The sequence below is a fragment of the Thamnophis sirtalis genome, unplaced genomic scaffold (genome assembly GCF_051295495.1).
Source record: "Thamnophis sirtalis isolate CommonGarterSnake01/CBP01778 unplaced genomic scaffold, rThaSir2_p1.2 scaffold_5, whole genome shotgun sequence".
Taxonomy (NCBI): Eukaryota; Metazoa; Chordata; class Lepidosauria; order Squamata; family Natricidae; genus Thamnophis; species Thamnophis sirtalis.
This window is the reverse complement of record NW_028261385.1, coordinates 138,451,826-138,475,279: the sequence shown is the minus strand read 5'-3', so window position 1 is coordinate 138,475,279 and position 23,454 is coordinate 138,451,826. Positions and strand designations below refer to the sequence as shown.

General features: G+C 40.2%; 1 protein-coding gene across 1 annotated transcript in view; it reads left to right on the top strand.

The window, feature by feature from the left end:
- VSNL1 (visinin like 1) overlaps window positions 1–23,454 on the top strand; it is a 131,382-nt gene that overhangs the window by 1,244 nt on the left and 106,684 nt on the right. The window lies entirely within an intron of this gene.

The window sequence follows — 23,454 nt, the reverse complement described above, 5'->3', positions numbered from 1 at the left end:
AGACTTCGTGCGTCCATGAACCGTAGGTTGCTACTTAGAAACTCAAATAATACTTAGGTGGCCGCCGTATCCGTGGTTTTTTTTCTTCTTCCTCCCCTTCTCGAGCGTCTTAACAAAGTTAAATACGAGCGACGGCGATGTAGTTTGCGGTACGCGAGCGCTGATTTATGTTTGCCCGGTTGCGGAAGGAAAGGAGGGAAGAAAAAGCGCCTCCATCTGCAAAGCGAAAACGCAACGTTGCGTTGGAGAACTTCTTTTGCGCGGGGGCTTTTTTGGGCTGAGAAAACAAGTCGTTACGAAAACAACGCCCCCCCCCCAAAAAAATCCGCCATAACTCTCTGGGGGGCGAGGACGTTGAAGGCGAATATTGATTTTCTAGCTCAGTGTTTCTCAACCTTGGCCACTTGAAGATGCCTGGACTTCAACTCCCAGAATTCCCCAGCCAGCGAATGCTGGCTGGGGAATTCTGGGAGTTGAAGTCCAGGCATCTTCAAGTGGCCAAGGTTGAGAAACACTGTTCTAGCTTAATCATTTGCGCCCGACTTGAAAAAAACCAAAAGACGACAGGCTTAAAATGACCCTCACATTTCAACTCACTTTTTTTAAGAACTAAGGAAAATGTCTGCTTTTCTAGAGTAAACAGTCCCCCCGTGACTCATGCTTATCCTCCCCCCCCTCCCCAAGGTCATTATGACGGTCCCCCCTTCCCCAAAGCTGACTGCCACCGTACTCCTTTCCAATTTCTCGAATTAAGGTAATCGATGTTTTTAACGCGCTGGAAGAAATCCCCGATGAACCCACGTGCATAAGAAGAGCGCATCGTATGTTGATGCGCGGTTCTAGAGCGGGGGGGGGGGAATGGACGTAAGCGTGTATACGCGCGTGTGTTGTTGCGTGTACACGCGTGTGTGTTGTTGTGTTGCTTCTCTGCGTGTGAAGAAGCGCGAGCGCTGGAGATTTTTTCCCCCCCATCCTCCAAACAACACACGCCTTCTCCTCCTCGGTGGTTTCCCACCTTCACACGAAGGGATGGAGGAGGTTAGGCAAACGGGAGGTGGGCGAAGACCAAGCCTGCAAAGAGACGCACGCGAGCGGGAGGGCTTTGGGGGTGGTGGTGGATCGGGATCTGCTGGGAGACGATCACAACAATGGGGAAGCGGGGCTGGGAGACGGATCTGAAAAAGGGACTCGCGCGGAAAGCGAGGCTTTCTACTCAGAGACGCCTCGGCCAATCAGGATGGCTCCGGGAGGTGCGGAGAGCGGCGGGGGGGGGGGGCGCAACCACCAGCTCGCCTCGCTGCAGTGTCACACCAGATTAAGACTGCGGTTCTTAGGCGCCGTACCTGGAAGTCAAGCCCTGCCGGGAACTCCCGGGAGCTTACTTCCAAGGAAATGTTATGTATTGGACTTTGGGTCTCTGCATGACAGGGTCAAAGGTAGATTATCTTTCCTGGGAAAGGGAGAGTTGTTGTTGTTGCTGCAGAATAATAACACCCACAAGTCGTGGGTTCCTGTAGAAGAAGTCGTTTAAAAACCAGCAACCGCGATGAGGGAGTTGCAGAATTCCGCCGAAATGAAAACAAAACAAAAAACAACAAAAGCAAACCTGGAAAATGTCTACATTTTCTGCATTTGCGATTTGATGATAACCTCGTGTGAGATGGATAGCCATAGAAATGGTTTAGGGATGTGTGTGTGTGTGTGTGTGTGTGTGTATGTATATATATATATATATATATATATATATATATATATATATATATATATATATATATATATATATATATATATATATATATATATATATATATATATATATATATATATATATATATATATATATATATATATATATATATATATTTAGTGTCACAACCCCTGGTAAGCCCCAATTATGGGAGGAAGCTAACTGCTTCCATCATCTGTCTATCGGCTCATCACAAGAGTCCATCATGACAGAAACCCAATATTTTTACTGTTGCCTTTGTTATATTTGTGTTTTATTTGTGCTGATAAATAATTTAATAAATACCTTTATTTATTTATCAGCACAAATAAAACACACACACACACACACACACACACACACACCACACACACACACACATATATATATATATATATATATATATATATATATATATATATATATATATATATATATATATATATGTTGTATTTGTGCTGATAAATGGAAGTAGTGATCTTCCTCCCATATTTGGGCATACCGGGGGTTGTAAAATCTAATAGATATATATACACATATAAAGACAAATACACAAATACATATATAAAGAAGCATTAAAAACCCCTTTCCAGGTTGCTCTTTTTTTTTCTTTTTTAAATCCAGCCCAGAAAATTTGAGAACAAAAAAAGGTTTAAAAACTAGGAGGCAGGAGTTAGAAGAAAAAAGAAATTGCCACATTGGAAAAGCCCACAGACATTCTGGCCGGCAGGATTTACATTGGAGGACAAACCCTTTGACTGATGGATTCGGGGCTCAATTAAGTGAAAAGGCTGGGATTTGAATATATCAAGTCCTTTGCTGGCATTTTAGTGTTTGGGGGTTCCCACCAGCCTAACTAAGACAAAAAAAACCCAATGAGACAATATGTGCGTATGCATCCTGCATAATTCCCCTGCATTCCCTTTCCAGATCATTGATTTTGTTCTATACTTGCCAGATTCCACCAGCTGTTTTGCTTCTTACACGTGGTAGTGTTTTTCACACCCAAAGCAATCTTGAGCACCCATTGCGTGCACTAGCCATTTTTATGATCATTCTGCGTATATGGCTACAGCTCTCTGGAGGGCACAGATCCCCTCGCTATACTTTTTGCAATTTGTTATTCTTGAGAGATTGAATATCCATCCTGCCTCCCTCCCTCCCTGCCTCTCTCCCTCTCCCTCCCTCCCTCTCTCTCTCTCTCTTTTGCTAAGTCAAGCTTGCCTTCCCCCCCTTTTTTCCCCTGCGTACTCCACTGCAGTCCCTGAATGATTTAATTCTTATTTTTCCGCTAGAAAATACAAACTATTGCTTTCATCCAACATAAACTTTATTTGTCTACCCCGCCTGGCACTTCCCAAATCTGGCATTCAACGTGATTTCTTACCATACGTCTTTAGAATCCAATAGTCCATTCACATCCTATGATTTTTCAGTGCATAATTTTGGCATTGCTTTATTTGTATAAACAATTCAAGGCGGTACACATACCGAATGCTCCTTCCTCCTTTCATTTTGCCCACTTCAACAACCCACTGAGGGGAGTTGGCTGAGAGAAAGTGACAGATCCATATTTCTATAGACAATAAACTCTTTGATCCCTGTATCTGAGCTAATGATATCCTAATCACAGTTATGTAATTGCAGTAAGAGGACTGTAGGAGAAACTTGACCTCAAGATGAAGCATGGCAAAATGAAGACAATGGCTGAGAAGATTGAGTAGCTGTTCGTAGATTATTATTTTTTAAGTGTGAATATCCACAAATTTCTACTTGATGAAATTCATTATTAAATACACCTTTTTAAGCCACGTCGAAGGTGCTGCAGCAAACCCAGCTGATTGTAATGTTATTTCCAGAACTGAGTGTGTTGACCTTTGCTTTTTAACTGTAGCTTTGTGTTATCTTGAAGCCATAAACTTCCAGTGTTCTGGTGGAACTATTGTTCTTTGATGCAGAGGGAGAGTGGGAGAAATGGATTTGGACTGCATTCTTTGAAGCCTCCCTTAGAGACACTGTCTTACTTTAAAAAAATAATAATAATAGTGGAAAGCCGTTTCATGGGTCAGCCAGAGGAGTGGGCTCCAATTAGACATATTTTTGCATTGTTTGAAAACAAGTTCAGATCTAAAGCATAACGAAGGCAAGTAGGCTGTGCCCATTTTGACTTTCCCACTACAGGCATGGAAGTATCTCTAGCCAGCCTTACTGAAGAGATAGACCTTCTCCGGTCACTTCTCAACATCCTGCAAGGGCAGTGTTTCTCAACCTTGGCAACTTGAAGATGTCTGGACTTCAACTCCCAGAATTCCCCAGCCAGCATTCAACGGATTCCCTTAATGATGTCTTTAGTATACCTCCACTTGCATCAACTCCTTATTCGGGGAATAATCCTTCTCATTGCTAAATAAAGAGGGAAGGCTCTCCTTCAATCTTCAAAGCATTCGCTGGCTGGGGAATTCTAGGAGTTGAAGTCCAGACATCTTCAAGTTGCCAAGGTTGAGAAACACTGTTCAAGGGGAAGCCATCTTTGGAGTTTGAAACTGCAGAATCTTTGGCCACCATGTCGGCAGTGATCATTCTCGTCTTGGCAGACAGTGGTATATGCACACAGCCTCTTGTGTGCATATACAGCTTCTTCTTCTGGTACTGCTGCTGCATTGAAGAACTGACATCCTCTGCAGTATTTTTTTTTTAAAGTCACTCCCCTCTGTGGTGTTCACTCTGCTGGTTGCACACTTTATCTGGGAAACATTTCCATAGTTTCTCCTTAAGTAGACAAAAGGGTCTTCGGGAATATTAGACAGATCTATATGAAGCCTTAATTAAAAAAAGAGCTGTAAGTGTTTAATCCCCTGTTCTGCCAATTCTATAAGGAAGGCAGATTGAAGGAGAGCCTTCCCTCTTTATTTAGCAATGAGAAGGATTATTCCCCGAATAAGGAGTTGATGCAAGTGGAGGTATACTAAAGACATCATTAAGGGAATCCGTTGAATTTCATGCAACATACTCTTCAGAATATGGAGGCAGGGGGGGGGATAATCCTTTTTTTTTTAAAAGAAAAAAATCTTTATAGATGGTTAATTAAAATTATCAGTTATTCTGTTCCAGCATTCCAAGTAAGCATTGTGATGCTTTATTTTGCAACTTGATAAGGGAACAGTTGAAAATGTGAGAACCCTGAGCTTGTATCATGGAAAAAAATGATTGCGGTGGGTCAGAGAAATTACATGTTTTGTAATAGAGTCGGTTTGCAATTGCAGCCAAGTCTGAGTTACATAACAATCCTTGCCACTCTAGGAAGAGGACAGCGTCCTACGTCTCCGCTTTGTAGCAAAGGGTTATTCTTTTTTGATGATGTCGGTCTAAAAATGATGGGGAAAGACTTTGAGAATGGAATTATGTATATTTATTTACCATAGTAATGTAAGATTCTGCTGGATTTCATCGCAACTCATAATGTATCATATTCAAATGTTACCAGGATAAAGAAAAAAAACGACAAATCTTTCATTAAGCATTTGGTCACTTCCACAGTCGTCCTATTCTTAGTTTAACTAAGCTCATCCTTTCATCCTCCTAGGAAACATGCTATTTTTTTGTTTTGCTATGTCCTCATGATGTCCCTTTCATCTCACTCTACAGCCCACAGCTGAGACAGCTTAAAACCATCTTTTGCTTATCTGTTTTAAAGGAGGGTTTTCTCATTTTCCCCAATTCCAACTCAAGCCTGTCTCATCAAGTGCCCCTGGTTGGTAAGGAATTGGGAACTGTCCAGCTGATATGGGTCAATTTCAGCTACGGTGGCCCTAGCCCTTCTTTGCTATCTACTAGGGCCTTTTCTTCTCTGGCCATTGTCTTGGTCTGCAGGCGATAGCAGACACCTGGCTTCCACGAAGTCATTTCCTGTGTAATTGATGCCTGGCAGATGCTTTCAGAAGGAAAACAGGCTCTGTTTATACCCGTGGCACGACAAAACCGCGGTCCACTAAAGCGCGCCCGATTAAAGCGCGTCGCTGACGTCATCAGCAGCGCGACAAGAACGACCGCGGAGAAAAAAGGGCGCTTTAAAAAGCGCTTTTAAAGCAAGCCGATTCACGTAAAGGTAAGGGTTAGGGTTAGGGTTAGGGTTAGGTTAAGGGTTAGGGTTAGGTTTAGGGTTACGTTAAGCATTAGGGTTAGGTTTAGGGTTAGGTTAAGGGTTAGCGTTAGGTTTAGCGTTAGGTTAAGGGTTAGGCATAGGGTTAGGTTTAGGGTTAGGGTTAGGGTTAGGTTTAGGGTTAGGTTAAGGGTTAGGTTAAGGGTTAGGTTTAGGGTTAGGTTTAGCGTTAGGTTAAGGGTTAGGTATAGGGTTAGGGTTAGGTTTAGGGTTAGGTTAAGGGTTAGCGTTAGGTTTAGCGTTAGGTTAAGGGTTAGCGTTAGGTTTAGCGTTAGGTTTGGGGGGGTTAGGTTTAGGTTTACGTGTTAATTTTAGCTTTACCGCTCACAGCGTGCTTTTTTCATCGCGCTGTGATGACGTCAGGTACGCGGTTTCGTAGAGCGCGCTTTAGTCGACCGCGGTTTTGTGGTGGAACCGTTTATACCTGGGTTCAGGGTTCTTCTGAAGGAAGTCTAGACCTGTGTTTTTTTTAAAAAAAACAGTTGTGCTTTCTTGAGAAAGCATTACTACGCTAAGACATTGAGATTGTCGATCAGAAAGGTCAGCAGTTCGGCGGTTCGAATCCTTACTACAGGTCTCCTGCGTGAGCAGGGGGTTGGACTAGATGACCTCCAAGGTCCCTTCCAACTCTGTTACCCTTACTGTTAGTTGTGCTTTCTTGAGAAAGCATTACTACGCTAAGACATTGAGATTGTTGATCAGAAAGGTCGGCCGTTGGAATCCTTACTACAGGTCTCCTGCGTGAGCAGGGGGTTGGACTAGATGGCCTCCAAGGTCCCTTCCAACTCTGTTACTCTTACTGTTAGTTGTGCTTTCTTGGGAAAGCATTACTCCTGCACTACAAGAATTGTAGTATGAACCAGGAAAGAGTTAGGTTCTGTTAGCTGTTGTTGAATTTCTCAGTGCATCCGTGATGTTCCACTGCTTCTGCAAACAAGGGATTTTGCATTGGGGGAAATTTCTATTATTTTTATTAGTTTTTGGGGTGGGTGGTCTTCCTGCCTGCTTCTGTGCCGTTTTACCTACTGTATTGGATTTTCTCCTAGGTGGTATATTGGCCACTTACCTGCTGCCACAACATCATTCTTTGGGATTATTGAAGAATGCAGCTGTTTGTTACTGATTGCTGTAATCCCTCCATGCCTGTGATCTGTCAGTCAGCTGATCTATTAATGAAGATGGGTTTAACACCCTTCCAAAAGAATATTCAGCAGCAACCAAAATGACAGGTAACAGGCATAGAATACCACCATGTCAGCAACCTGTTAGATGAGCAGTTTCACAGGTAACTAAATCAGCTGTTCCAAACACCCACTTACTGTTGCTTATCTCAGTGTTAAGGAGAATGATTTGTGATTGTTTTCCCAATCAGCAGGTGATGCTCGGTGGGAGGGAAAATGAAGCAAGTGGGGGGGGGGGGAGATTGTAATTGCTTGCCTTAGTTTATCCTGCACTCAGGCAGCAAGGATCGAAACAGTGGCTGGCCTTGTCGCTGAGACAGAATAGGGAGCATCAGTGAAGGCAGCACAAGCACAATTTATGCGGGCAAACTTAAACAAATGAAGATATGTCAGCATTTGAATAGTACAGTGATAACATTGCTCAGAATTGTTAGGAAATCTTTTCATTTGAGAAGCAAGTTAAGTACGGTGGATTTGTTAAGGTGTTTCACCATTTCTCCTGTGAAACATTTGCATAACGTCATAGCTTTTAGCAGGGGTGGGTTGCTAATCCCGTTCCAACCAGTTCGGTTGGAACGGGGCCAGCGGCGTCCTCGTGCACGCGCGCAGTGCACGCATGCGTCTTAGCACCTGCGCGATGCTCCAGCTGCTCGCGGAGACTCGCGCAGGCGCTGTATGTGCCATCCAGCTGCTCGCGGAGAATTGCGCAGGCGCTGTATGTGCCATGCGCCTGCGTGGAAGCGCAGAAGCCTTCAAAGACCAGTAAGGAGCGCGGGCGGACGGGTGGGCCTTTCGCCATTCCCAGAAGTTACTTACTTCCGGGTTCGCCGACCAACCGGTTCGCGGGGACCGCCACGAACCAGTTGAAACCCACCCCTGGCTTTTAGAGATGTGTAATAACACAAACATAGAGAAAACACATTACCTTGTTCCCCTGATGCTTATTTCACCCCAATATTCATCTTTATCTCTCTCTATATATATACACCCAACCCATCAAGTGGGATATATGTGGTTTTTTTGCTTTAAAACAACATGGCTTGGAACCTACTTTTTCAATTACGCAGATTATTCTCTTGGCTGATTGTCCTATTTCCAATTATTATCTTTCTTTTTTAAAAATTAATTACAGTCAATATGTTTGGTCTTTCGGATCACAGTGGCTAACTTATAGCTTTGCTGCCTTGGGTATCTTTAACACAAAATTATCTTCTAGGCTAAACCCTACCTTCTAGGTTATTTTTTCCAATCTCCTTCCCATTCTTCTTCTTACCTACTTTCCCTCATAACCTAATTTTCAGCACACATTCTACTGTGTTTTACTTCTTTCTGCCGTTCTCTCTCAAACTATTTCTTTTCTTCCTGTTGTTCTCTTTCTCATCTTATTCGTCAAGATCTTTCTGGTTGGGTTCCTAGCAGTGGTGGGATTCAGCCAGTTCACACCTATTCGGGAGAACCAGTTGGTAACTTTCTAAGTAGTTCAGAGAACCGACTGTTGGAAGAAATCTCCTTTTGTTTTTTTCCACTTTCCAGGGCTAATCCTGTAAGGAAGACAGGAAGGAAACATTCTGGCGTTGTTTCTAGCCTGATCTTTATTGACCTGCTTACAGAAACTGCCTCTCCGGTTAACCCTTATTATATTGTAACAGCTAAGGTGAAGCGCCCATCGACCTGAGTGACCTTGAGTTGGCCACGCCCACCCAGTCACATGACCACTGAACCCCACCTACCCAGATGGTCATTAGGGCAGAGAACCGGTTGTTAAATTATTTGAATCCCACCACTGGTTCCTAGGCTCCATTAAGTGTTGTTACAGTTCCTGTCTTGGTATTTCTCCACCATCTTATTCATTTTACTCTCTTTATTCTCTTTCTTTCCTCAATGTTTATTGACATAGATTTTTCTTCCCCCCATTTTTCACTGGTACACTATTTCCTTTGGTTTCCTTGCCTGTTTCCAAGTGCCTTCCTTGCATCGACTTAACTATGTTTCCTTTCCATGCTGTTGCTAGGCTAGGCATATTTAAAGCATTTTTTTTTATCTCTGTCACAGATGCTGGACTCTGTTATTGAGAATATTCGTCAAAGAGAGACTAAAAATAATCTGAATATTCTAGGATATTATTGCAACCTTGTTTTCACAGGGGGTCCTTGGCTTATGGCCAGATACGGGTCCAGAATTTCTATTGCTAAGTAAGATGGCTGTTAAGTGAATCATGTCCGATGTCCGATTTTATGATCTTTTGTGCCACAGTCGTTAAGCAAAGCACTATAGGTATTAAATGAATCACACAGTTCCCATGCAAATCCAGCTTCCCCCATTGACTTTGCTTGTTGGAAGCCAGAAGGTTATAAATAACAATTAATTGACTCCACGATGCTGCAGCTATTGCAAATATATGCCATTTGTCAAGCATCCAAATTTTTAACCTGTGTCTGTAAACATGATGTAATGATCATAGGCGAAGGCCAGTTATAAATCACTTTTTTTTAGTACCGTAACTAAATGGATGGTTGTAAGTTGAGGACTATCCATAGTCAACTTCATGTCGTATATATGCTGCTAGACTTCTCTTTCTGAAATGGTTCCTCTTTAAAAAGAAGAAAAATATCAAAGGACAGACTTGGTCTGCTTTGCATGGCAGAATTACATGGTGAATTAGTACATCAAATGTTATACCTATGTATGAATTTTCATGGGAAATACATTGACAGAATCAAGTAACACTAATACAGCCTTCCATGTCTTTCAACACTTCAAGCTGCAATTGGGGAGGGTGGGGGATTGGAAGAAATTTTTATAGTGAACCATGGTGAAATATATCCTCCAGATATTTTGGAGTTAAACTTGCAGATTCCTGTGAAAGCTTAGCTGTTTCTGTAAAATCTGAGCATTGAATCCCATACAGGATACTCACATTCGGAAGACTGATCTAGACTCAAATGCTTCCCCGGCTGATTAGTTTTCTAGGTGAAAGAAAGCTGAGTTTTCATTGCTTGTGATGATTTAAAGTAGGTGCCTGCCCGATAAGTTAGAATCTTTGCTTTATCAATTTGATTCTGTTGAGCTGTTATGTAGTCTGTAAAAGGCCGCTTGACCTAGGTTGAATTACAGATTTGGTAGTCTGTTCAGAATAGAATAGATTATCAATGAAGAGCAAAGATGGAAATTTTTGTTTATTGAACACCAATATATCTTAATGTTTAAAAGTATTCTCAGTATTAGCATCCTGTTTCTCCAAAAATAAGACCTCCCCAGATAATAAGCCCAGTCGGGCTTTTGAGCACATGCACTAAAATAAGCCCTCCCCAAAAATATTGCAACACAGCAGCAGCCATGAGGTGACTATGCTCGTCACCTCCTGCACCTCAAAAATAATAAGACTTCCCCGAAAATAAGGCCAAGCGCTTATTCTGGGGCTCAAAAGAAAACAAGACTCTGTCTTATTTTCGGGGAAACACAGTAGTCTTTAGTATTAATAAGCATTCCTCAGTGCTCTTTCAGGATTGAAATGTGTTAGTTGAAACAGTATTTGTAACTACTGCATTGCTTTTCAAAGTCCTAGATATAACCTGCTTTTAGCCCTATAATGATATGATTTTTGAGTTAAGACTGCTAATTGAAAAAAAATAATCTCTGAATTCTTGCAATGTCAAATTTACCTATAAATTATATTCCTTTCTTTCATGTTCTCACCCAGGACATGCTTTAATTCCTGAAATTATTTGCTAGTTTGATGCCGTTGATGCCAGTACTGATTTTTTTAATAAAGTTTTAGTTTTGTTTTTGAAATCATTCAGTACAAAGTTGCCCCTTCCCTTCCCATGAAAAAAGAACATAGCTAAATAAATAATGTATTTTTTGTTAAAAATAATGTATAATTACTATTTTTATTATTTACTTTTATTTATTACTTAGCCAGTTTATTATGAAAACTGGATGATCGAGATCAGTGGTTCTCAACCTGTGGGTCGGGACCCCTTTGGGGGTTGAACGACCCTTTCACAGGGGTCACCTAAGACCATTGGAAAACACGTATTTTCAAAAAATACAGAAAACATAAAATAATTTTATGGTTGGGGGTCAACACAACATGAGGAACTGTATTAAAGGGTCGCAGCATTAGGAAGGCTGAGACCCACTGATCTAGATAATAGATATCAGAATAGATAATTCTGAGATTAATGAACTGAAAACTTGAAGAATTTATATTTACATTTATTTATATTTACCATTTATATTTACATTAACATTGATGATTATGAAGCATTGATGAAAATGACATTCATTGTATTATTAAGTATATGTGGACATATTGTATTGGATTAGAGCAGTGGTTCTCAACCTGTGGGTCGGGACCCCTCTTGAGGATCGAACGACCCTTTCACAGGGGTCGCCTAAGACCATTGGAAAACATGTATTTTTGATGGTCTTAGGAACCAAGACACCAATTTTATGGTTGGGGGACACCACAACATGAGGAACTGTATTAAAGGGTCGCGGCATTGGGAAGGTTGAGAACCACTGGATTAGAGTATTAACACATCCCACACATTATTTTGCAAGTGATATCAATCAAATATAGTTAGGCAGAATTAAAGTAACTTGGGTTCTACCTACATTTCAGAATGTATTTCAGAATGTATACACCCAGAATTGGGAATGTATACGTGTGAACTTTCAGAGGTGGCTTCTTTAATTTCACCTTGATTTTCTAATATGATGTGAGATGGCTTGAATTTTCCTAAAATAAATAATGAACATTTAAAAAAGAATGGAAGGATAGAAGAACAGCTGCAGTTGCATCTTTGAAAAACAGAAATAATTCGGAGGATTTATAATAAAGTTAGAAGAAGAGAACTGCAAATAACATCTGGAAAAAACTGCTGCCTGAATGCAACAGAATAGGATTGGTGCAGGGGTGGGTTTCAACCGGTTCGCGGCGGTCCCTGCAAACCGGTTGGTCGGCGAACCCAGAAGTAAGTAACTTCCGGGAACAGCGAAGGGCCCACTCGCCCGCTCGCACTCCTTACCCGGTTTTGACGAGTTCTGCGCTTCCACGCATGCGCAGGACGCATACAGCGCCTGCGCGATCCTCCAGGAGCAGCTGGAGCATCGCACAGACGCTAGTACGCATGCATGTGCCGCGCACGTGCACCCGCGCACCGCACGCATGCATGAGGACGCCGCCGGTGAGAAACCCACCCCTGGATTGGTGCTACAGTGATATATAAATTTAAGCCTAGAAATATTTTTTGACCGTTTAGAAAAAGTGAAGTTATTAAAGTATCGCTATATGTTTCCATTCTGAGTTAGAGATATGGGCAGAGGACTTTTAATTTTGACCCCCACTTTGCATTTTTAAGGACACCTAGCTGACTAATATACAAATATTTGTACCTTATTATTTTTTAATATTAGCATTTAAAAGCATGTATCGTTACATGCTGTTGAATCTTTAGTTTCGATCTGTCTTGACTATTAGCCCACCTGGTTAGTTAAAAGCTAAGCACTTTTAAATATAGTAGCACATCTTTCCTAGTTGTTCTGAATGACATTCTTGAGAATGTTATTTAGTGCTTGACTAGCCCTTGTGATAAAAAATGTATTTAACTTTTATTAATAATAATCACTGAACCAGTGATGCCCGGAGTATTGTTTTAATTAAACTTAAGTAAATTGTTATGTAGGGCATCTTATAAAAGATGTCTCAGTGCTTTCAGCATTCTGTGACATAATTTTTGCCTTGATTGTCTGAAGATTTTTAATAAAGATCACCCAGAAAAATATCTGTTTTAAAAGAGGAAAGAAAGGTCTGTATTAAGCGATATCTATTATGTTTAAAATGATTTCTCTTGTAAGCAATACTCTAAAATAATACGTTTTCATTTAAAGAATATTTTTATCCCCACTCTAATTAATTTAAAAAGGAACGTCTTGTTCATAAAAGTTCTTGATTAAGAACATGGCTTCGTAGCAATCTGTTTGCTCCCAAGAAGAGCTGAACATGAAACCTGCTGCTTGAGACCTTCTCAATTTCTTCGCAAAATCAATCATAAAGGTTAGAGACATAACACTTCTTTGCTTAAATTTCTCTTTTAACTCACACTGGATACAGCTGTTAGCTAGAGTTTAAACATTCAACAGCATTGAAAAAAGTGACTTATGACCCCTTTCCACACTTAGGAGCCGAGGTGGTGCAGTGGTTAGAGTGCAGTACTGCAGGCTACTTCAGCTGACTGCTAGCTGCAGTTCGGCAGTTCAAATCTCACTGGCTGAAGGTTGTCTCAGCCTTCCATCCTTCCGAGGTGGGTAAAATGAGGACCCAGATTGTTGGGGGCAATAGGCTGACTCTGTAAACTGCTTAGAGAGAGGGCTGTGAAAGCACTATGAAGCGGTATATAAATCTAAGTGCTATTGCTATTGCTATGACCATTGCAGCATGGTCATAAGATCAAAATTCAGATGCTTGGCGACTGGTTCATATTTATGGCGGTTGCAGTGTCCCAGGGTCATGTGATCCCCTTCTGAGAAGCAAAGTCAATGGGGAAGCTGATTCACTTAACAAACAGGTTACTAACTTAACAACTTCAATGATTCATTTAACAGCTGTGGCAAGAAAAGTTGTAAAATGGGGCATAACTCACTTAACAAATGTCTCAGGAACATAAATTTTGGGCTCAATTGTAGTCCTGAGTGGAAGACTACCTGTATATCTAATAACCACTTAGGGTTATTTGAGTTTCGTATCGGTCAGATGAGTTCAGAAAAACCTCTTTAATACCTAAAGTTTGAATTAATGCCATATATTTATGTAAATGACATTTTTTACTTTCTACTGTTACCCATCGAGGAATATATTTTTTTCTTTAGTCCAAAGAATTAGGGAAAGCTTATTAAATGTTGACATATCAGTATCTCTCCAGAGCTGTTGAAATATAAAATATTTATTTATTTAAAACTTTTATATGCCGCCCAATCCCAAAGGACTCCGGGCGGCTGACAAACAGAATATAAAAAAAAACACCATAAAAACAATACTCATCCATCATAAATTCATTCTATATAAATATAAATTGCATGTATATATACATTGCATGTCACTCAGTTGAAAAACTATCAACTAAAAAATTCTTTTTACATTACTTACCTTTTAACCAGTGATTTAATTGATTGAAATGCCGATAATGAATCACCCCAAAGCTTTAGCAATTTGATTTCATCCCCGCTCAGCCATAAATCTCATTAAGTGTCCTCAGGGTATTTACTTTTAGCATGCTGAATCCGACTGGGTTTGCTGGGTTAATAAACAAAGGGATAATAAACAAATGCCATGTGATATCCTAGGAGGAGTCACAAATTGCACACCTACGAAGCAAATCATTTAAGAGATGCTATAATGCAGGAGAAGGCAATCATGGCCCCTTTATGATCTGTGGACTTCAACTCCCAGAATTCCTTAGCCAACATGGCTGACTCATTTTGCAACTTGAATCCACAGGTCATAAAAAGGCCACAGTTGCCCACTTCTGCTCTAATCCAAGACGTGCAGAAATCCAAAAGGGACTTAACAGGTTTGAGTCTTGTCTGGAATAATGAGAAGCAGGGGTGGGTTCCTGCCAGTTCTAACCTCTTCTACAGATGAGGTTCCACAAATCTACAGTGCCGTTTAGAACCGGTTCCAGCTCCCTCCCCCCCGCCTGTCCGCACATTATCAAGATGAAGAGCGAGAGGAGGAATTCTGGGAGTTGAAGTCCACAAGTCTTAAAGCTGTCAAGTTTGAACACTCCCGATTTTTTTTCTAAAGGGTTAGGGGTGCAAGGGTCTTGTAACTTGACTTGTGTGCTTCAAATGCCAGAGTTTCTGAGCCAACAATTTGGTTGCTAAGCAAGAGCATTGTTAAGTGAGTTTCACCACATTTTGCAAGTTGGCCACGCCCACCCGGTTGTATTGCCAGCAAGCCACTCCCACAAAGCAGGCCACACCTACAGAAGAGGTGGCGCAGTAGTTAAATGCAGCACTGCAGGCTACTTCAGCTGACTGCAGTTCTGCAGTTCGGCTGTTCAAATCTCACCGGCTCAGGGTTGACTCAGCCTTCCATCCTTCCGAAGTGGGTAAAATGAGGACCCGGATTGTTGTTGGGGGCAATATGCTGACTCTGTAAACCGCTTAGAGAGGGCTGAAAGCCCTATGAAGCGGTATATAAGTCTAACTGCTTTTGGTATTGCTATTGCTAAGAGGTTCTAAAAAAAATTGAAACACACCACTGAGAGAAGGCTCATTTCATCGTTGTAGTCACCATGTATTGCCTAGTAATTTCCTGTTTCTGATTTAAATGCAAATTGTTGTCCTCAAGTTCTTCAGAAGTCAGCCTTGCCAATAAGCATCCATATCAATTTCTTCTAATGCTGATACATTTGTTCAGTAAGGCCAAGGCCCAATTCAGTACCAGTACTTTCCCCACTCTTAAAAAAAATCATTTAACAACGTCATCCAAAAAAGTCATATAGGTGAATGTATTTTCTAACATATAAATGTTGCGCAGTACAACTGCTTGTGAAAAGCAGAAGCTTCAATGAGATAATGGGACACTTTGTTTCCTGAGATAGAAATTAAAGAGCCATTTAGTTGGATTGAAACACTGCATGTCAAATTAATTGAATCATTATGAAAAAAAATTTCATTTCCAAGAGCCAAATTAGACATAAAGATTCTTCAGGGACCCAGAAAAAAAAACAGAGAAGGTATTAAGTACAAAAACATACTTTTATCAACATGATTTTAGTCAAAATAGGTATAGTAGTATGCAGCGTGAAGGCTGTCTCAGCTTATAATAGAAAAATGAATCTGGAATAAAAGCAAGACTAAGAGCCAAGGTGGCGCAGTGGTTAAATGCAGCACTGCAGGCTACTGCTAGATCAGCAGGTCAGCGGTTCAAATCTCACCGGCTCAGGGTTGACTCAGCCTTCCATCCTTCCGAGGTGGGTAAAATGAGGACCCAGATTGTTGGGGGCAATATGCTGACTCTCTGTAAACCGCTTAGAGAGGCCTGAAAGGCCTATGAAGCGGTATATAAGTCTACTGCTATTGCTATTGCTATTGCTAATCCTATTTCTAGTCAACCAAAATCATTAGAAGACATCTGCCCCCCACCCCACCCCGTCCTTGCAGGCAGGGGAACAAAACATTGGCAACTTTGGGCCAGTTACTTTCAGCCCAACCTACCTCATAGGGTTGTTGTGGAGAAAATAGGTGGAGAAAGAAACATTAGGTTCCCTGCTTTGAACTATAAAAGTAATGCAAAATCTAATAATTCTAATTTTAAAAATCCTTCTGAAATTTCATTCAAAAATAGGTTTTTATATATCTATTGATTATGAGCCATCAAATCAGGGCATATAATCTTAGCTATCACATAGGCAGTTTTCTCCAGGATGTTCATTCCCAACCTGATTTACCTGTTCTTCCAACAGTGTATCCATTATTGCTATATCCACCTTGCTGCTTGTCATCCTCCTGTTTCCTACCACCTTTCCTAGCATTATAGACTTCTCCAGGAAGCTGGGTCTTTACAATATGTCCAAAATATGATAATTGAAAATTTGGTTACCATGCACTAAAGGAAATATTAAATTCATTAAAGAAGTGGCATGAAGGTATATGAGTGTTACAGAGGTGGGTTCCTACCAGTTCGCACCTATTCGGTAGAACCGGTTCGTCAAATCTAAAGAACTGGTTAGAAGTGGTTCCACCAGTGGACCCGGAAAGCAGGCCACACCTACAGAAGAGGTTCCAAAAATTTTTGAAACCCACCACTCACACACACACACACACACACACACACACACACACACACACAGAAAGAGACAGACACACTGACACAGAGAGAGAGAGAGAGAGAAAGAGAAAGAAAGGAAGAAATAAAGAAAAAAGAAAGAAAGAAAAAGAATGAGGAGAAGAAAGAAAAAAAGAGAAAAGGGACAGAGAGACAAAAGGAAGGAAAGAGAGAGAGAGAGAGAAAGAAAGAGAGAAAGAAAACACATGGCCGGCAAGCCACTCCCACCAGGTGACATAGCCGGCAAGCCACTCCCACAAAGGAGGCCACACCCACAGAGTAGGTTCCAAAATTTTTTGAAACCCACCACTGGAGTGTTAGGAAGATACAAATAAAATGGGGCAGTCTGTCTCTCCGTCTATATGTATGCATAGGACGGTTGGGGACCAAGTCCACAAGTATCATCATTGTGCCCCTGAAATCCCATCAGCAGATTTCACAAATTAAATTAAAATTACAATTTTAATAATAGCCTGATATAAACTGTAATACAATTTTGATTTTTTTTGCCCGTGAGAGCTCATGCAATTTTCCGTAAGAATAGCAAACGTTGATGAAATGTCAGCCTTCTCACATAATATTATTGGAGATGGAGTGTGAATTCGGTGATGAATTTGCTGAAGTCTGGCAAGATTTGATAATATTCAGTTACATTGTCAAATATGATCTTGAAGTGGTATCTGAGAAAGTTGCTGATCTCTTTCTAACAGATACACGCTCTAGTGAAATATTTAAGTAAAAGTTGTTGCTGATTTTCAGGGGAAATTACATGCAAGGAATTTTGCCAGAGTTCCACATGAAGCAAGTGTATTTGATGTCCAGCTCAAGCTCACAGTTTCAGAGGAGGTAAATTGGCAAAGCTCGAGGAGAATGTAGTAGAGCCATATTTGAATTACTTAGATCCAGGGTGGGTTTCTGCCGGCATTACTGCCGGTTCGGTGCGTGCACGATTTTGCATGTGCGTGCCTGATGCATACTCTGCACATGTGTACAGTTATTATAAATAGATCTGCGCATGTGCAGAACATTTAAAGAGATCAAAAAAAGATGTTGCGGCGACCAGAGAACCGGATCAGGGGCGTGGCGAGCATGCCATCCCTACCAGGTCGGAGACCCAGTTGCCATTTCCACTACCGGTTCCACCAAACCGGTGCAAACCGGTAGGAACCCACCTCTGCCTAGATCATTTGAAATCTGTAATATGGTCAGCTGTTTTTGTCTCCCTGAGTAATCGTCCCCATGCAAAAATGGCTTCATAGAATATGGTTTAGAGCAGTGTTTCTCAACCTTGGTGACTTTAAGTCCTGTGGACTTCAACTCCCAGAATTCCCCAGCCAGCTATGCTGGCTGGGGGATTCTGGGAGTTGAAGTCCACAGGACTTAAAGTCACCAAGGTTGAGAAACACTGGTTTTAGAGACTATTGTGAATGAAATGTGGGGCTTTTATCGCGTTCTGAAGGAACCATTCAGGAGTTACTGCTGAAGCCAAGGGTGAAATGCTCTGAAGTCTGCTACTGGTTCGCTTCGTGTGCACATGCGCGCCAAATGCACACTACATGCGCACCCCAGGCGCTAAGAGGCCTTTTTTCAGTCTGCAAAGGTAAATAGAAGATCGAGGGGGGGGGAAACAGCTCTGCCATGCAATTTAGATTCACTAGAAAGCAAATATAAATTGTGCGGCACAGCTCATCATCAGAACCTTTTTTAAAAAACTTTTTTTTAAGCATTTTTTAACTACCGGTTCGGGCGAACCGGCCTGAATCGGTAGCATTTTACCCCGGGCTGAAGCCATGGCAAGGAAATGCACCCATGATGATTATACCTCTAAGACAGATCTCTTTCGCCCCTTCTCATTTTTATTACTTTCAACAAAATATAGAAAATATATCAGGTGATTTTCTAAATCTAGTACTGTGTTCATTTAACCTTGGCAGTGAATAAACTGAAATGTAAGTTTAAATACAATGCCATTTCTGATTATTAAAGAATAGAGAAATAAGTAGAATTATATTGTTGTACACCCCGAACAGATTTGACTGGAATATTTTCATTCCTTTGATGTCAGATAGATAGCTGTCAATCTCACAAGGTAGACAGGACCAAGAAGGATTCTCTCCACAAAATGGCTAAGACTACTTGCAATGAAAAACAGAATCTTATAAATCTGATTGTGCTGTACTTCTTCCTCGTCTACACTGATGAAAGAGTGGGGGTCTGTTTGAGCCACTTCTGCATAATCTCTGTCTACTTTGGATTCAAAATAAGCTTATTCCCTCATTGCTTTGGTAATGCAGCTTGCATATCTCCACCAAGATGTATCTTTACTTTCTTCAATGACTGATACTTTCCCATGGGATCTTGAGGTGGTCATTGTCTCTGCATAAAAATCAGATTCATATTGTCTTGCAGCATTCTCCAACCGAGTGTTGGTTAGTAATTATGGGAATTGAATTCGAAATATGTCTGGAGAACACTAGATTGGAGAAGCTGCTATACTGCTCTCTCTGTAAGGCTGCTGAAGAACATCGATTTGAAATCTCCATAGATACAGGGCTGATTTGTTGATTTAGGATGGACAGGATAACAGAATAACAAACCTTCCAAAGAGTTGGAGGAGACCTTGGAGGTCTTCTAGTTCAACCCCTTGTTCAAGCAGAAGACCCTGTATTATTCTGGACAAATGCCTGTCCATCTCTTCTTAAAAACCTCCAGTGATTGTGGATCTACAGCTTCTGAAGGCAATGCTTCCCACTGATTAATTGTCCTCGCCGTCAGGAAATTCCTTTTTGTTCTAGGCTGGTTGTCCTTTTGATAAATTGGCGGGCAAGGTCCAGGAGAAGGGCCTTGTTGCCATGGCTCCTGTCCTTTTGGCTCCCTTCCCCTTGACATGAGGTTGGCTCCCATCCTTCTGACCTTCTGTAAGGGCCTGGAGAGCTGACTCTCTCAGATGTCTTCAGGCCCCAATAGGGGTGGCACCATATTGGAGATTGTTGATAAATTAACAGTCAATCGCACGTTTCCTCACTGCATCCTGCTCGCTCCTTGCCCGTCTTTTAACTATAATCTTATTTTTCATTATAATTTTCACGTTAATTGTTTTAGAAATAGTTATATTTTATGATTTTAGTGCTTGTAATGCTTTAAACTGCCCAGAGCCACTTGAAACGAGATGGTGACAAATAAGATGATGGATGGATGGATGGATGGATGGATGGATGGATGGATGGATGGATGGATAGGCAGGCAGGCAGGCAGGCAGGCAGGCAGACAGACAGACAGACAGACAGACAGACAGGCAGGCAGGCAATTCCCATCCATTACTTCTTGTCTTGCACTCAGGTCCCTGGAGAATAAGTTGTTCCTTTCTTCCTTGTGACAATCCTTCAAATATTGGAAGACTGCTATCATGATCAAGAATAAAGTTACTTAACTGCATTATGTTTTGGAGTACTTTATAAAGTGAAATTTATAAAGCCTCAGTTTCCTGGAATCTAGTAAGGAACATTTTTATCATATAATTCTTTCTGCTTGGGGGAAGGATTTGTTCTGTGTTTTATGGCCTAGAAGAATGATAAGAGGCCTGATTGAGATCTGCTGTAATAACCAAGATGAGATTCTCAAAATTTCCTTGTTCATTCGAAAGGTTAGATTAGATTTGAAGTGTGATGTCGCAATTGTTTGTATCTCCCAACATCTGATAACAACTTCGCTATGCCCCATTAAGTTGGCACTAAGAAGGCAGAAAAAAATATCTCTCTTTCATCAAAATACAATTTTGGACATAATGTTAGAAACTTATCAAGAAGGTTCAGTTTATAAATCCCAGCACCAAGGGGCAATTTTACAATGTTATAAGGTTATTAATTATTTTAGCCTTTTAAATTATAACTAGCTTTTATTCGGCTCTGCTCAGATTGTTATGATATTGTTGGAAAAGCTTTTAACGTCATAATGCATTATCTGCACAATTTTAGACTTTTCTTTTCTACAAATGATAATAATGTCTATTTGGCTTCACATGTAGTTTTCTTATATTACCTTTTAATTATTTCATGCACAATTGGGATCGTCTCTTGACAGAAAAAAAATGGTTAAGGCAATATATTCAATGAGTATTGAGAATATGAGAAATAATAATGAAATAAAGAAAAAATGGATACAGTATCTGTGGAATTTTTTTATACTTACGGATTATTTTGTATTCGTGGGATTTTTTTGGAAATTGATAATAGAGAAAAGAAGGAAAGAAAAGAGCCAAGCCGGATTCTGGTTAAAGAAATGTAGAAATCAAATTCAATTCTTTATGAATGAAAAAGTTAGATAAAGGCCACCTACTTTTGATCAGACTTATTTTATTAAATTCTTCTGAATAAAAGCAGAATGCTTGGTTTGAAACATCTCATAATGTTACTAAAATTTGTGATAATTGTTACTTATTTGAATATACAGTACGTACATCCTTTTGTGAAAAAAACAAGCTCATAATTTCACAGGCAGTAGGTGTATGCAATATATCAACCCGTTAATTTTATGGCAAAATCTACTTGTGTTTTTGAATATGCTACTTGACTCTATGGAGAAGGTTTTCTTAGGATACATAAGACAACGTGCAAGAGGAGGGAAACAGACAATTTGGTTGTATAAGTTGCTTTCTGTTTATGCAGCCATTGATGTGTATTTATTTTTCCCTTTTTAGTGCTCATAAATAGCAGTAAATAATAATACAACATTGCATATTTACAAAGAGATACATTGAAGTTCATTGAACAAAATGATTAATCTTATCAATGTTATATTAAAGCATCAACTGTATAATGTAAGAAACTTTATAGGCACAATAGATGAGAAATCATATTTAATGTTGATACAACTTTTCTATTTTAAAAAGTCTAATTTCTTTTGATTACTACAGTATACATGTACCGCTCTACCAAATTAATTTTTATTATATAATGCAAATTATATTATATAATTTTTATTTATTTATATTCTACAATAGAACAATTTGGGGAAAGTAATATTATTTATTTGTTTAGACAATTTCTATCCTGATTTTCGTTATTAAACACAAGTGCAAAGCAGAGTATAACTCATGAAAAACAATTAAAATAAATTGTGTGTGCCTCAGTGTAGATAAAACATATAATTATACAATTAAAATCCAGGTTGTTTTTTTTTAAATGTACCTGGGACAATAAGATTGCATAAGAAAAGTACAGGGTGACTATTAAACCAAAGCATAGAGAGACAGGTATCTATTAAGGTTGCGTCAACAGTTTTAAGGTCTTGATATTAGCCATACATCAGCAGGGGAGAAATTCCAGTCAGGACTTTTTACAGAGAACAAGATCATCCTCATTTGATCTCGTCGGATAAAAAGCAAATGGAGGCCAAGATTTTCTGTTAGATACCTGTTGTGACTCAGCAGAAGTTTGCTGTGAGTTGAGTCGGGATGCAGGAATAACAATGCAGCTGGGGTTCGTTAGTGTCGTCTTATGGAGATAAAAGGACTGATGGTGCCACGCCCTGGTTGCAGAAGTCAACGTTCGTCGTTCGTTTATGGAGAATTCAGTTCCGATCCTGTTTGAGTTTGTGAGACACTTGGAGAAGTGATTTTGCTTCTTGAAAACCCGGTTTGGCCGTAAGAGATCTTTGTTTTTGCATTCTGTTATCTTCTTGCCAGAGACTTTATTTATGTTCATTTTGGGCTCGCAGCCAGTCTGAGCCGAGGACTGATAAAGTTATTTCCTTTTAAGTCTGTCTGCCTGTCGTCTGTGAACGAGCGAAGAAGGGGGGGACAGAACAGATACCTAATTCTTAAGTTGTGTATAGGTAGTTCTCAACTTATAACAATAACTGACTTCAAAAATTATGTCACTAAATAAGACATTTAAGTGAGTTTTGCCCCATTTACGACCTTAGTTGCCACAGGTGTTAAGTGAATCACTGCAGCTGTTTAGTCACACAGTTGTTAAGTGAAACTGGCTTCCCCATTGACTTTGCTTCCCAGCAGGTTGCAAAAGGTGATCACATGACCCTGGGGCAGTGCAACCATCATAAATATGAATCAGTTGCCAGGCATCTGAACTTTAATCATGTGAAAAAACTGTCAAAAGTCACTTTTTTCAGGCATATTGTAACTTCAAATGGTCACTAAATGTAGTGTTGTAAGTCGAGGATTACCTGCAATTATTTCTGCATACGACAGAGTACAAATACCTCCATAAACTTTGATAATAAACTTCCGAATGGATAAAATGTTTTTATGATAGATTTGTAATTAATACTGGGGACATTTTTTTTAAAGTGCTACCATTTAGAGAAGGGTAATCTTGTGTTACATAACCCATTGGCTCCTCAGATTTCTGGGTTTTTTTAACAGCAGTCCTTTGAAGTTGAAATAAAACTATGTTTCGGTTTGATAAGTAATTTGTGACGCAGCATATAAATATGCCATTGGCAGGCAAAATACCACTGTCATTGTGTCCCGGGGGGGGGGGCTATATAAAGTCACAAGAGTCTTTTAAAAAGGTGACTCGCATTTTATTAAAGG